The sequence below is a fragment of the Belonocnema kinseyi genome, chromosome 6 (genome assembly GCF_010883055.1).
Source record: "Belonocnema kinseyi isolate 2016_QV_RU_SX_M_011 chromosome 6, B_treatae_v1, whole genome shotgun sequence".
NCBI lineage: Eukaryota > Metazoa > Arthropoda > Insecta > Hymenoptera > Cynipidae > Belonocnema > Belonocnema kinseyi.
Window position 1 is genome coordinate 128,960,175 of NC_046662.1, and position 16,297 is coordinate 128,976,471.

The 16,297-nt window shown below is 30.7% G+C and overlaps 1 long non-coding RNA gene across 1 annotated transcript; it reads left to right on the forward strand.

The window, feature by feature from the left end:
* Positions 1-1,126: 1,126 nt before the first annotated feature.
* Positions 1,127-6,084, forward strand: LOC117174823. The gene is made up of 5 exons (XR_004467375.1): positions 1,127-1,486; positions 1,813-1,928; positions 2,004-2,115; positions 3,619-3,723; positions 5,128-6,084. It is a non-coding gene; the product is annotated as an uncharacterized LOC117174823 (long non-coding RNA).
* The last annotated feature ends 10,213 nt before the right edge of the window (positions 6,085-16,297 follow it).

Below are 16,297 nucleotides of genomic sequence, written 5' to 3' on the forward strand. Positions count from 1 at the left end.
GAATAAATTAAATAAATAAAACGTAAATTGGAAAAGAAAGCAAAAGAGGATCCCATAATCATAAATATTTATGTTCGCAAGGACACTTTATGCCTAAATAAAGGAAAAACCTTTTACCAAAAATAGAAAATGCATTAAAATCAAATTCCCACGAAACAAACTTCCAGATGTGTGAAAACTATGAAGCAAAATTCCAAAAGTGGTAAATTGCCTCTTTCCTTCCTTTTTTTTTGATCTCTTTAAGTAAACACTTAAAGAAATCTAAATCACAGGAGTTCTGGAGATATTAAGATACAAGCCCGTAAAGTTGAAAAGACCATTTTCCCAAGACCCTAAGCTATAAAACGTAACTTGAACCCCTTTTTATGGAATTTTTTATGAAGGCCCCAGGCCCTTTCTCATAAACCGAAGGAACAAAAAAAAAGGGTCCTATTGTCTACAAAACACATGTCGTTAACAGCAGAAAATCGAGTCACCAGATAACTGACCCCAGGGCTCATATTCCAATATTTATGACTTAGGGAACGTCTCCACTTACGCCCCAACAAATCGACATCTGAAAGCCAAATGTCAAACCAAAATTGACATGCCCAATTGCGCTTTTAAAATCACTTAACAAAGGGTGGTCCAAATAAGATTTTTATCGTTTTTCCTGGAAACTCTTCTTTTCTACACTATTATCTCCTCCCATACATAACCATTTTAAACCGGTTTTCTTGCGTAATAAGGGCGTGGGCAAACTTTCCTTCCTAAATTGCGATTGGCTTGGTTCTTTACTAAATTTAATTTTATGACCCATGATAGGCTAACCCAATTTTTCCTAGGCGTGGCCTAGCCATATAAAACCAGCTCCGCGCCGTTTTTTAGACAGATCTAGATTTTTCTCTCGAACAAAAAATCGATTTCGGACCTCCGCAAAAACCATCTTGCGAGTTTAAACTCGCATTTCCATATTTTTACCATTATTATTGTGATCTTTAAACCTAGATATCGAGAATATAAAAAGAGACAAATAATAACATAATAAAACTAATTTCGGTTCGTCGTTTAAACATTGTGAGTGTCTGACTCAAAATATGGAAAACATGTGAAATTGTGATTCGTCGAAATTTATTTCATTACAACCTAACTTGTGCAAGCGAAATACAACCAGTGTTCCCAAAAGTGAAATTAACAAGTGTTTTATTCGTGTGAACCCTTTGTTTTTCCTTTGTATTTATTTCCAGGGGAACAACTTATGTTCTAAGACAGCAACGAACTCGAATAGTGAACAATATAGAAAAGGAATTAACAACATTTTTAATTTACCGCGACATAGATAACGTAAAATTCTTTCTTATCGACTATCAAAACTAAATTATAAAATGTCGACATCCGAGTTGGGCGTCACAGGACCACGTCTCGTTTCAGATCTGAGATCACTGATGCAACGTTACCAAAGCGGAAAGTGTGTATGACTCGACCCTTTCACTATTCCAATTAAAATGTAAGTATAATATTATGCTATATTTTTTCTTAGCACGTTCGTCGATTTTTGTACGTTAAGATCCAGCGGTCTAAATAAGGCTTTAATTACGCATGCAAATATTTAAAATCACTTTTTTTCAAAAAGTTCGTAAGTTTCAGTTTAATAATCAAACCAAAAGCAAGAGATAGTATTTTGAGGTTAAATTTGAGATCCAAAAGCTTTACATGAATTCTGATTGGTATTTCAGGGAAATTAAGTGGTTTCAATTGAAGAAGTTGACTGAGCATAATTAAATAAATTCCTAAATAACAAATTATTCTTAAAGTGTGTACAATTGTTTACAGATTATAATGAGTCCAGACAGATCAAATAGATATAAGTCATATCAGGAACCTGACTCCAATTATCCAATTCGATCATCTTCTTGGTTTAGAAGAAGAAGATACGTACTGATAAGCTGGTAAATACTCTTCTACTTGATATAATTATATTTAATTTCATTTAAATCTTCAAAAATGCATGATCATTTTTTTAGGAAGCTGCCGGCTTACCACCTGATTTGAAAATAAATAAAGATAATATTCGAAGATATCGAAAGACTTGAGAGACCTGACTTGACCCAAGGAGCAGTAAATGATGGCTCTGAGGTAACACAATTTTTATGACAGGTTGTTTGAGTCTTATCGAATTATATTTTTTTTATATAAACCTAAGGGGGATTCACTCTTAAAATTGTTATGTGGTTAATAGAATACACTTGCATGTTTTTAAATAGCTTAGCATTTTTCAATTTCGTGGGAGGTCGTTGTACCAGGAAATGATAGTAAATTTCTGCAACTGAGAAATATCATTGAATTTCTTTTTTGACTAGCAATATATTTTTAAATTTTTGTAAAAAAACCTAAAAACTTAATGAAAATGCAACTTGATCTAAGCGGAAATGGTAATAGTATTACATTTTAATAGCTAAAGTTTCAATACGTTCGTGCTCAAGTCTAAAGTTTTAATCGTTTGTTTACAAAATTAATTAATCGAATACTTAAATTTTAAATGCTTGGACAAGGATTTTGGACATTAAACTTCTGAAATATAATATTATTAAATGCAATTATATGTAATATGCTTATTTTAAATTAAAATTTTTACAATAGAATCATTATTGTAAATATAAATTCTTCAAACGTGATGAATTAACAGTGTATCTAGCGACTTTTTACAAAGATATCCTGGACTTTTCTAAGTTTTTTAGATCCGAAAAGAAAATTTCTCCATGTTCAAATGCTGCAAATTAAATAAATGGACAATATCTTCATTCTTTTAATCATTTACTGGTTTTCCGGATCCACAATGGTTCATGTTAAAAACAGAATTATTAAAAATAAAATAAATTATAATTTGAAACCTCAAAAATAAAAGAAATTAAAAATGGAGATTTTTCTACAGGTAATAAAAATAATTTCTGTGAAGAAAAAAAATTCTCTGTCAGTTACTGGTTTTTCCCACAGTCACAAAAAAATGAATGTTCTAGAGGTCACCTTACTAAAATATTAGAATTATTTTCGTAAATGTTTTAAGATTTTAAAAAAATAATGAAACTGACAGATTTTTAAGAAACATGCAAGGGGTTCTATAGATTTACAAACTAAAATAAAAACTGAATCTAAATTCCACATTTTCAAGGTCGCTACACAATATCATTCTAAATTGAAGATATTTTCTTAAAATTCAACTATTTCGAATAAAAATATTTGAAACATTCGTAAAACGGAAATTTCATTTAAATTTAAGGCCATGTGACGAGTGGGTCACGTGACCAGATTCCTACTTTAACCTCACTTTTCTATTTCCCAACTTATTTGCAGACGAAGCGCTACATCGAGTTGAAAATTTGGGATAAGAAATAAGAAACCCTAAGAAAGGTGGGCCTGGTCTTAAATTTTAATAATTATAAAAAAAGCAAAAAAAAATTATTTACAACAAAAAAACTTTTTTCAAATTTTCAACTCGATGTAGGGTTTCGTGTGAAAATAAGCTGGGAAATAAAAAAGTGGCGGTAAGGTAGGAATCTGGTCACGCGACCCACGCATTACATGGCCTTAATTAATTTTTTGTGACTAAGTAATTTACATTTCTGTTTATGTTTTTGGTAGACGTTTGCACATTACGAGAGTAGCGGAGAAGGAAATGTCAATTCTGTGCATGCATTGAAGAATGAAATTGATTTCATTGAAAATGAGGTGACGCCCTTGGTGAAGGTAATTTCAATAATACTCAAGTTATACGTTTCACCGTTTTCTTTCAAATTAATTGTTCGTTTGGCATCATAATTTTGCAAGGAATCAACTTTTAGGGATCAATTTAAAAAAATAATAAAATAGAAAACGTATTTCAATATCAGATGACATTGAGTTCATAATGTTAAAAATATGTAATAGTGAAATCTTTTTAATCTTTTTCATTATTTTCAAATGTCATACCAAGATAAGCATGTGAAAGTTGCCCTTGCCCGAATATATCCGAGATTTTTACTGCGAGTTTGTACTGATGTATGATTACGTTTTTTAGAACGTCAGATCCGAAAAAAATTTGGGGGAGTTATGGGGATGAGAAAGAAAATAATAAATATTTTTCTCGGGAAGAGCTTAACCAACTTTTATGTGAAAAAATATAATATGTTTCGAGAGAGGCATAATTTAGAAACATTACAGATTTTTTTTCAAGGGGTAAGAAGAATTTTCAAACATTTTTTTACGGCATGCTTTTGAGATACAACCACCATTTTTGCCTGAAAATACTTCAATTGTTTTGCATAATTTGTCCTTTGAAATTAATTGAAGAGGTAGAACAGGGCGAGGAAAATTAAAAATATTCAGCGTACCGCGTGAAGTACATTACCCGCTGTATAGTGGAGTATGTGTGTGCGTGCACTGTCAATTATCATTGTTCACTAGCCAAAACACTTCAAAAACTACCCTCGTGTCATAATAGAGCTTTGCCAGTATCATTATATTATTTTTTGTAAGCTTGAATAACTAGGAACTAAAAAAATAATTATTAACAATTGCGAGAATTTATTATGTATTTGATAATTGAAATTGAATTAATATGCACTATTTACGATGCAAAAACAATATTCCGTGATGTTATGGAAGATATCTTTACAAAATATTATAAATTAATAGAGAAAGAGTATTTCTAAAAGATTCTCGCATAAATCTGATTTGAGAGCTCACATTATCACGGGTAGCCTCGCTTAAGTCCAACCCAAAAGCATTTGCACATCCAGTTTCTCTTTTTTACGTGTTTCGGAGATGCTCTCCTGTTATCTTAAGCCAAAAAAGAAAAAAATAGTACTACGCGTTTTTAAGAAAAAGCTGATTTTTTTTTTATTTCTAACAATTAAAAATCTTACTTTTCTCGAAAACGGTGCAAAATATGAATAGCAGTTCATAGTTAAAAGTTCATAGTTGATAGTTCATAGTTGAAAGTCATAATTATTTTGTTAGTTTCTGGATATTTAGGAAACTTAATCATACAGAAATACACACTCACAGTAAAAATTCCGGACAGATTCAGGCGGGGGTAACTTTAATGATTTTTCATGACTTTAATAGAGAAATTTCTATACATTTTTGTTACAATGACAATTTTAATTACAGGCCGAAACTGAGGAAATGGACGATTTTTTCATGGATGTCATCGACGATGAGAATTATTACAAGGATACTATTGACGTCGACCACCTATCAATAAATAAAGAAGAAGACGATGCAGAACATTTATCGCTAAAAGATTTTACTTCTTTCGAGGATGCGATAAGCAGCGAAGCTTTCCAGAGACCTATTAATATGTCTGTTAACAAAACAGTAGGGGAAGCAATTTTATTTATTTTAAAATTTGTCCTCGTTCACACGGTTCCATTAACTGCAATTACCGATTTATTCAATATGATCAATTGTCTTTTTCTGGAACCTTTCTTGCCAAATTCTAGGTATCTAATAGACAAATGATTTTATCCTAAGAATTGTACTAAATTGTACGGATCGTGTTCAAAGTGTGGCGTATACGTAGGTAGATTTCAACGGAATGATAGCTTTCAGAAATGTAAGATATGCGGAGCGAAAATTCATTTGAAGGACTGCGCATACAAAGATTTTTTTGTTATAATGGACGTTGCGTCTCCGATTTCTAAATTAATGGAAGCAAATAGCGATTACTATGATTATGTCGTTATTCATGGAATTGATCAAAATGGAATATTTCGCGATGTTTATGACGGAAGGAAGTATCAGGAATTTTTAAGTAAACCAAGTGAATTTGAGAGACATCGTTACGCTAAAATGGTTTGCAATACCGATGGAGCGCCACTTTTTAAAAGTTCATCCTACTCAATTTGGCCTATCTTTTTAATGCTAAATGATCTACCATAACACATCAGAAGTAAGGAATTGATTCTGGTCGGCTTTTGGTTTGGGAAAGACAAGCCTGATATGAAAATATTCCTTGAGCCATTTATTGAACAAATGAACCAGCTTTCAAGCAAGGGTATTGAGTGCATTGTAAACGGAACGAAGAATTGTATTACAGTTTTCACTTTAATTTGCTTTGTAGATTCTGTTGCCCGCGCACCTTTGGGGCCATTCACATAATACGTGATCAGATTTTCAGGAAATTCTGACCCCCCCCCCCCCCCCCCCCCCCCCCCCCCGCGTTATACTTTCTCCATTGGTCTTAATATGGAGAATGATACTTCGTCAGACCCCCACCCACCCCTAAACGTATCACGTATTTTGTGAATGACCCCTGTTCAAGGATTTACTCAATTTAATGGCTCATACGGTTGCAGTCAGTGCCTTCACCCTGGATATATCATTTTATTTCACTGCGAGCTCTAACTAGTATTCCTATACATTAATTTTGTGAAATCAGTATGCAATAATTAAAATAATTCAGAAACAATTTTTTTAATTTTGCAAACGGCGTCGTAAACTATGTCGTAAACGACGTCGGAAACCATGTAGTAAACGATGTCGTGTACTACGTGTTGTACTACCTCAATTTACGATGTTGTAGACTATGTCGTATCCTACATTGTATCCCACGTAGTTTACTATGTCCTTTACAATGTAGGTTACTATATAAAAAACGACGTGATTTCCGACGTAGTAAACGACAAAAAAAATTCAATTGAGAGAGACAAATCATACGAAGCAGAATATGATAATGCTATAAGCAGAAGGTGAGCATGGCTCGGGCTCGGGTACGGGAGATACGGAAAATATATTGGTAAATAGCGTCAATCAACCAAATCAGGAGACGGATGAGAATTTCAGAAAAAGGGATCGTGCCGATCACACGGAAAGGTGGTTGGCGTCTAGACCACGGTCGTATAAAATGGTCTAGAATCTCCATTGGTAGGGGATTAGAACGAAGACTCGCATTATGAACATGATCCGTGTTTCTATAAGTTACAACCAAGAGTGGAGCGCAACGATCGGAGGATATAGGGTCAGAGCGATACGAACCTATAAGTGTGTTGTTTTCACGGTCGTATTGTTTTGTCAACGTTTAAATTAGAAATTAAAATAAAAACGGGTGCGGGTTATTCAAATGACCGTGGGACCGTTACAATGCCGAAATCTTGTTGTGTTCCAAAGTGCGATAAAGAATATGCTGCCAGTGAATATAATATAACAATTCGAAATAAATATTGTTTAGTGAAGCTTAATTTTTAAAAGTTGCCTTTTTTAGAGATATGAATTATCTAAATTTTTAAACGATTTTTAACCTTTTTTACAATTAAAAATTGTACTGTCTAATTTTCATGCTCAAAAATGCACTAAACTCTTAGTATTTTAATTATAATTTAATCAAGCGGATTAATCATGCAAATAAATATTTCGTAATTAAGCTCACATTTAAACAGTTTCGCAAAACTTGCACTAGAGATAAAGATATTATATACCTAGATGCGGCAAGTGGCGGCGAAATGGGGATAGACTTATTAGTAGGTAATGATAAATGTAGACGGCGCTGTCGGCGAAAATCTTGACCCACCCCGCTGTGCCTCTCTACCCGCACAAGTATCAATCCCCTTTTAACAGTTGTTGTGAGTAAAATCAGCGAAAGAGGCGCTGTCGCCGAATAGATTTTCAGTCGATAATAGAGTTTTCTGAATATATTAGTGATCACTGGGGCAATTAGAACTATGTGTTACCCGGCGATCTAAGAAAATAACATTAAACTAACAATAACTAATAACAAATACAAAATTTTGTAACTCCAAACGATATGATTTGAATAGGAAATCTTTCATTTGGAAAAATTTCAACTATTAAGGGCGTGCTCTTCGTATCCACGTGACCAAACTAGTCCCCGGTTATGAGCATTTTTTTGGTGTTCACTGTGTCCACATGGATTGAGATATTGTGTTTAAAATTTGACAGATTAAATAAAACGCACTAAAGAACGTTTTGTATACATCAATATGTTTATAGTTTTAAAGAAAGTTTATTTATAAATCGATGAAATAGGATATTAGCATTCGGGTTATAGCACTTTGCAGATAATTTTTGGTTTGATGCATTTCGGATTTTTTCGTTCGCGTATATTGAGCACTGATGCCAATTTTTGACTAAATCATCTAAACCTTAAATAAAATTAATGTAAGCAATAAAATTTGCACATTCATTGCCAATCAAGAAATAAGTATCTGCACATACGCAACCTATCATTATTTTTGGAGCATTTTCAGCGATTTATAGCGGAGAGAAAAAGAAACTTGGAAAGTCGATAAAGTCGAGATCACGTGACTAAGTTCATTCATAAAATTTTTGTGTTTATCTTCAGAAAATAATTAAAATTTTCTAATGGTTATATATCCTTGTGGATTTTTTGTACTGGTGTGAAAGAATTCTAAGTTATAGCAAACCAATAATAATAAAATTTCGCCCAGGGGCGAAAGATAAGGCGAGTCCGACGCTGAGCCCCGCCGGTTGGTTCACTGTCAACAATAGTTTTCAGCCGATCGATTCAAACTCAAAAATAAGACGTTAAGAATTATGGAAGTTGGTTGGAAAACTCCGAAGAGTTACTTTGATCACATGTCTGGTGCTGCTATGTTTCCAATTTGAAATTTATCTTTTAGTTTTAGGACCAAAAAAATTAAAATCATTCTATACAAAAATTTCATGCACGAACTTAGTCACGTGATCTCGACTTTATCAACGTTCAAAGTTTAGATGATTTAGTCAGAAATTGGCATCAGTGCTCAATATACGCGAACCAAAAAATCCGAAATGCATCAAACCAAAAATTATCTGCAAAGTGCTATAACTCGAATGCTAATATCCTATTTCATCGATTTATAAATAAACTTTCTTTAAAACTATAAACATATTGATGTATACAAACGTTCTTTAGTGCTTTTTATTTAATCTGTCAAATTTTGGAACACGATATCTCAATCCGTATGGAAACAGTGAACACCAAAAAAATGTTCATTGCTGGGGACTAGTTTGGTCACGTGGTCACGAAGAGCATGTCCTTAAGCCTTTACATTTAAAATGAAACAATTGTTCAATTTTCGACACTATTCTATTTTTAATTTCGGGCCCTTCAAATTGCAAAACTAAAATTTTGTTGTTATTTTATTTTGACCCATACTATATATAATTTGTAATGATTTTATGATGAAACAGGTTGTATTTAAAGTTGTTAAATAAAAATAAAATTCTCAAACAATCTAATACATATTTTGTTAAAAGAATTTGTTAGAAATCTCATTTTTAATATAGTAACATAAGACTGTTAGTGATTCAAAAGAAAACAGTTGACTGTACTTGTATCCCATCTTCATCTTTTTTTAAGTTCTCTAGCCTCTTAACTTTTTTAAAGACTTTTTTCTGACCATATTTGTTTTACTAAATTTTGTTTAAGACTGTACAACAATAAAACGCTTTTTTTCTCAAAGAAAAATCTCTTGAATCAATCGAATTCCCACCAAAAGTCTTAAATCTCCATTTTCTACAAAAGTCACTTTTATAAGGGTTTTTTTACTTAAACTTTTTCCGTACCATCAGAAATGATATTTGTTAAAATTATTATTATTATTCATTTACAAATAAACATATACATTTCTTCTCTTTATACGTCTTTCAACCACAACTCGTATGTCACAGTACGATCAAGATCGCGACACAAAATCTTTATTTTCCCGTAATGGATTCACTTTTTTGCATGAACACTTTTTTATTTCTATTCGTCTCCCCTATATCTCCGGAGCAAGTTTTTATTTTTTTTTTTAAATAAAAAAATTGATTGTAGTCTTTATCCAAAGACGATTTTCAAACCCCAAAGAATTTGAACCTCCAAATTCATATTGACTTATTATATTTTATTATAATACCTTTTTGTACAAGATAGCAATTTGCTTTTGAAATTATAAAAATTTAAAGAATTGTAGGTAGACATGACAGTTCAAAGAAATAGAAAATATTTCATGAAAACCAACAAAATCAATGGGATCTAACAGGAGTGTCAGAAGTGCTCCGCCCTCTCCCGTGTAGAAATTTATCGTGGCCTTCTGTAAGTTCGACAATGGCTAGCCAGTAATTTTCGTGGAAACTTAATTTTAAACAACTGTGAAGTTCGCCATCATTTTTCCTCGAACGAACGCTTGTCTATAAAATAGCATGGCTATGACTACGATGCCATTTTCATCGCGCGATAAAGTTCTCCAAGTTGGTGGCACTGCAAACGTTTCAGTTCCTGGGTAGTCACGTTGATGTTTGGCCATGTTTGGGCTGCGTGACACTTCCAGGTTTTATAGTAAGTTATACTTTGCGTATTATTTGTTTAATTATTAGTGCAAAGTTGACGTAATTTAAAATTTCTTTGTTCATTTCTGATAATAAAATTACATGGAATCGTCTATGTCACAAAAAATGATAATAATTTTAGAATATTAATGTGCAAAATAGTAAAATTTATTGTTTTTTGTATTTTTTTCATAAAATCCATATAGTTTTTATAATTTTGAATATTAAAAGCTTTTACAAAATATAAATCTAGATTTGATTATGTTATACAGTACAGTAAACAGTACCAATGGTTGAGTTTACAGACATTTTTCCTAACCTCTTAACATAACCTAAAATAATAGTCATAATCAGAGCTGCCAGAACGCAGATCAGAAATTAAAATTAAATATTTTATAGCTGTTATTAAACTATAATTTTTTTTTTAAGAATATATGTAAATATATACTTTTTTTAAATTTAAGTTTAGTTTTAAGATTATTATTTTTCACTTTGAACATGATTTATTGTTAATATTGTTCAGCCCACAATTCTTTAAAATTCTTAGAAAACTGTTTAAGTTCACAAATTATAATTTTAATTTATTTAATAATGTCTTGAAATATTTAGTAGGTGAGAAAACTAAAAAATTGAAAATCTTAAAACGGCCTACTACAAAAAGTGTTATTGCAAAGAAAGTTTTGAAAATATTTTCTATAGGTATGCAAGTTACGGTAATTTTTCTATTTGCAGTTTTGATATTATATAAAAGTAAAACTATAAAATTTGTGTTTAAATTGCAGTTACAAATTAATGAATTTAGTTGTCAATGAGTACCCGTCAAAACTGTAAAATTTAAGAAGAAATTTCTTTGTACTGTAAAGGAATTTGTCTCGTTAGATTTTCCAGTACAGATTAAAGGCATGATATACTTAATTATAAAATTTGTCTAACTTCAATAAAAAATAACTGAATAATTTAAAATATAATTTTTTTATTATTTAAAAAAAATCTGACTTAAACAAAAATTGCATCATTAATTTAAATTCTTTACCTGCATTAATGACGTAATACTGCAGATGAAAAAGATACATTATTATATGAACGATACATTATATTTACATTCGAATGTAGTGCCACAATTTTATCTCCCAATATCAGCACAATTCACAACGACAACATTCAAAAATTTATACCACAGAATTAATATTGTGTATCATACAGTTGTTGCTCTATTTAAGTTGGCAACAGTGCTATACTGAACAGCCACACGCGATGTAACTTGCTCATTATAATTACACCTCGTGCAAAAGCAGGTAGGGATCGCATTCATAAATATTTTTTTATGAAGTATAACATTCCATGAAATGTGAGGCTATTGCTTGCTTTTTCCATACAGTTAACCCATAATTCGTAAAACCAATATAATATTTTTTTAAATATTATAATTTCATTGCCTCTAAATGTTTAACGCAAGGGAAAGTGTTCCATGAGAAAACTTTTTACAAAACACTAGGAATAGTATTATTGAATTCCAAGGATTGGGAGGACTTTCGGCAGTCGAGGAGGAAGATTGACCAAAAAACGATTATCGCAGAGTTAAATCTTCCAATTATAAATTAATTAATACCACATTATACTGTACTAATTGCATTAATGTACAATAAAAATAATTGTTTATTCAATAATGTGATGTAGTAAACATTTCTTTTAGATCTCCCCCGTTTCAAATAAATCAAAAAATTGTTGCAGGGCCTGCATACGTGGCCTGGATAGTGGCTTCTGTATTTCGATGAAAAGGTACTGTACAGCTGAACTGGATAGAAACTGTATGATTTTAGCGTAACAGCCCATGTTCAGACCTTACGAGTTCACACTTACAGGAACTTGTTAGTGTCTTCTGGGTCTCGAAGCCTTTGACCACTCGGCACAAGATCTCGAGCGCGGGAGATTTGGAAACCGAATTAAAATCGCCTATATAGTACTTTTTTGCATTACACAAATGCAAAACGGGTTGCACTGTATGCTAGAGCTTATATACCCAGTGGGCACAGAATTTGGCGATGTCTTTACTATATCTGTACGATATCTTTACGACAATTTTACGATATCCTATGTCTGTGTCGTTACGGTGTCTTTACGATATCGTAAAGACATCGTCAGTTCATACGACACTTTTACGATACTTTAATTTCAAATTTTATTAAATTAGACTGGATAATTTCAAAATTAAGAATGTCTGTAAATCTAAGTTATAGTAAAAAGTTGTGAATGAAATATCACGCCATGAGCAATCATTAAACAAGTAAATATTAATCAAAGTTGAACAAACTTGCAGTTAATGTCAACTGTAAACATTTATGAAGATATCAGAAAAATATTTGTCTTGAATTAAAGGTACAGTTCGTTTAAATATATTTCTTTAATTCACATAACTTTTTTTGCATTAAATATTTTTTCCGAATTTTGATAATGACAAGTTTGTTTTTACATTATTCACTTTTAACATTATTCACATAACCTATAAAATGTACAGTTAGATCTATACATATTGTATAGAAATCCCAGATGTATTATATATAGTTATTAGATTTTTTTAAATCGGCATATATTTACCTATAATTAATTATATATAATTATTGGCAAGTTCTCAGGTGCATTGGGTTATATTGATTGATAAAGACAACAAATGTCAAAAGCTTAGATATAAAAAAGCTCTTTTTTTAAGATAAAAAAATGCCGATTGGAAATATAAAATCCGGACAGACTGGTCTTTGTAATGTAACGGAATTGTTTATACCTCAAATCAATTTTTTACAATGCAAAAGATGAGACACGTCTTGTTTGTTTTTCATAACCACCAAAATTTTCACCAAAGTTAATTCCTTATATTTGAAAAGTTTACGAATATAGTCAGTGTTTAGGATCCATCTCTTTTGTTTGAAACTTCTACTGTTTGGTGAAAAATATAATTTTTTTAAATGAAAATTATACTATATTATGAAAAATCGACTGTTTGGTTAAAGAGCCATCTTTGTTAATCGAAAATTCAAATCGTTTCTTGAATAGAGAATTAATCCTTTTCGGTTGGAACTTTATTTGTTGCGGTAGAAAAGTCATGTTTTTTGCTTGAAACTTCAAATATTTGGTTTTACGTGCAACTCTTTCGTTCAAAATTAATTGCGTTGGTATGAAAATCCAATATTGGCTGGAAAATTTTTATTTTGTTTAAAAATTCAACTTTACGGTTTAAGAAGCTCGAATGGCTCGAATTCAAATTTTAAGCCAAAAGACGACAGATGCGTACAAAAGTTGAAAGGAATAATAATAATTTTTAAAAGACATATAATTTTGTTATCAACCATTTACAAATAAGACTTCATATTTTGGTTTAATCGAAAGAAGGGCTAGGCAGGAGATATTTGGTAGAAATAAGCCGAAAATAACGAAAGTAATAATTGCATATTTTTACGGGCAGACGCCAATTCCTACCTGGCTACCTGGGTACGCCCCCCCCCCCCTAAAAAATGGTTCAGTAAATTTTTCTCAAATCTACTGCAGCTGCTTAAATGTTTTGTTGCAATATGTTACTTAGCTTGGGAAATTCCGGAAGGTGAAATTTGGTCAGATTTGAAATCTTATTAATTAATTTCATAATTTTTGTATATTTATCAAACTATCGCATTTCTCAAAATTATCCTTAAATAATTTTGCACTTCCAGTTAAAAAGTATAAATAGTCTCATTCCTAACTTAATTTTAGAACTCAATAAAAAACAACATACATTTTTTTATTGCTGAACTAATTTTTTTGTGAATTTTCATTCAAAATACTATTTCAACACATAAAAAGCAGAATATGAGGGATTTTCATTGAGTCAAAATCAAAAGTGAGGTTTTTAAAATCTAATTTTAGACATTTTGAAGAGGGGCCAAAACAGAAAATTGCATTTTCTGAAGTGTGGACAAAATTTTGTAAACTGATTTAGAAAATTTTTCAAATAATTATTCTTTCTTTTAAAAGTAATAAGTGTTTATCTTTTTGTGCAAAAATTAATGTTTTGGTTGAAAAGTCAACTGTTTCAGTCGAAAATATATTTAGTTTTTTGTTAAAAATACATTCTTTGTGGCTGAAGACTAATAATTTTAGTACAGAAATAAACTTTGCAAGACCTATTAATTATTTAAACAATTTTCATTTAAAAAATTAAGAGTTCGCGTTTTTTCTACAAGTTAATTTCTTTAGGGACTCAACTAAGAATGTCTATCGGATGCTTCTTTTCTATGATGCTTTGCAAATTTACAAGACCTATTAATTATTGAAACAATTTCAATTGAAAAGTTAAGAGTTTGGTTTTCTTTCTACGAGTAGGCTCCATTCTTTAACATAACTAATTAAGAATATCTTTCCGGTGATTTTTTTTATGATGCTTTGAAAATTACAATTGTTAATTATTGAAAAAATTGGAATTAAAATATTCTCATTTTTTAAGGAAAAGGCTTACTTTGTTTACAAAGTGAACCAAGAATATCTTTAGATGATCATTTCTTACGATACTTTGTAACTTTATAATAATTATTAATAATTCAAACAATGTTCATAAACATATTGAAATTTGGGGTGTTTTTCAGTATAAAACACAATTTGTTTACGAAGTTAACTAAGATTGTCTTTGCGATGATTCTTGCCTAAGTTATTTGTTAAAATTACAAGAATCATTAATTTTTTAAAGAACTTTTATAACAAAAATCGGAACTTAACTATTTTTTAGATTTTGAACCACTCGGACATTTTAAAGAAATTAATTTTTATAAGAAACTATATGCACTATATATTTTATAAGAATTGAAAAAAGTTAAAACGTTATAATGATAAAAACTTTCATTTACATTAGTTTCAGTCATTATTTCTTCTTAATAATTTCTTCCAGTAATTCCATAATCATTTCAGTTGAATATTTTGCTTCATCAAATTTTTCATTACTATATTTTCTCTTGCAATATACTTATCCATATATTTTACTGTGACTAATCACTCATAGTCGAACATATAACCAATATTATTATTACCTATTGTAATATATGAAAAGTTGTACGCACCGAAATTTTGATGTTTTTCAAAACTTACACACAAATTTGTAGTGTTGTACAATAATTTATTTTGCCTCGTCAGAGGGTACCCATGCGAAGCCGTGTGAAAATAAAAGTTATTAAACCAAAAATGAAGCACACGTATGAGCTTCTACTTCGGTTTGAAAATTGAGCTTAAGTTGCTAAAAAGAAGACTGCAGTACCAGTAGTAAAACGTCTGGAGCCGGTAATATCAAACATATTACTTTTAAAGGACAGAATAATTATTTTTATAATTTTCCTAAATTAGTTAAAAAAATTTTTCCACACTTTAGCAATTGTAATTTTCTGTTTTGGTCCCTCCTCAACATTTCTAAAGTTAGATTTTGAAAACCACCCTCCTGATTTTGACTCCATGAAAATCCTTAATGCTCTGCATTTTTGTGTTGAAACAGTATTTCTAATTAACTTTCATAAAAAAATTAATTGAGCCTTAAAAAATGTATGTTGTTTTTTATTGAGTTTTAAAATTAAGTTATAGGAATGAGACTATTCATACTTTTGAACTAGAAGTGCAAAATCATTTAAGAATAATTTTGAGAAATGCGATTGTTTGAGAAACAAACCGAAATTATGAAATTAATTACTAAAAGTTCAAATCTGGCCAAATTTTAGCTTCCGGAATTTCAAAACATTAAGGGCATGTGACAAAGCTAAATACCTATATTACCGACCTCACTTTTTCCGTTCACTGAATGTTTTTTTGAACCTAAGAACTTTTTTTGTAAATAAAATATCGAGCTGAAACTTTGTAAAATGTATTAGAGTACAATACAGTACGTTTAGGTACTGCATTTCGATAGGAAATTCACTGAAAATTATTTTATCTTTTTTCTGAACCTCAACATTTTTTGAACGTTCGAACTTTTTTTATACATAAAATATCGGTCTCAAACTTTGAG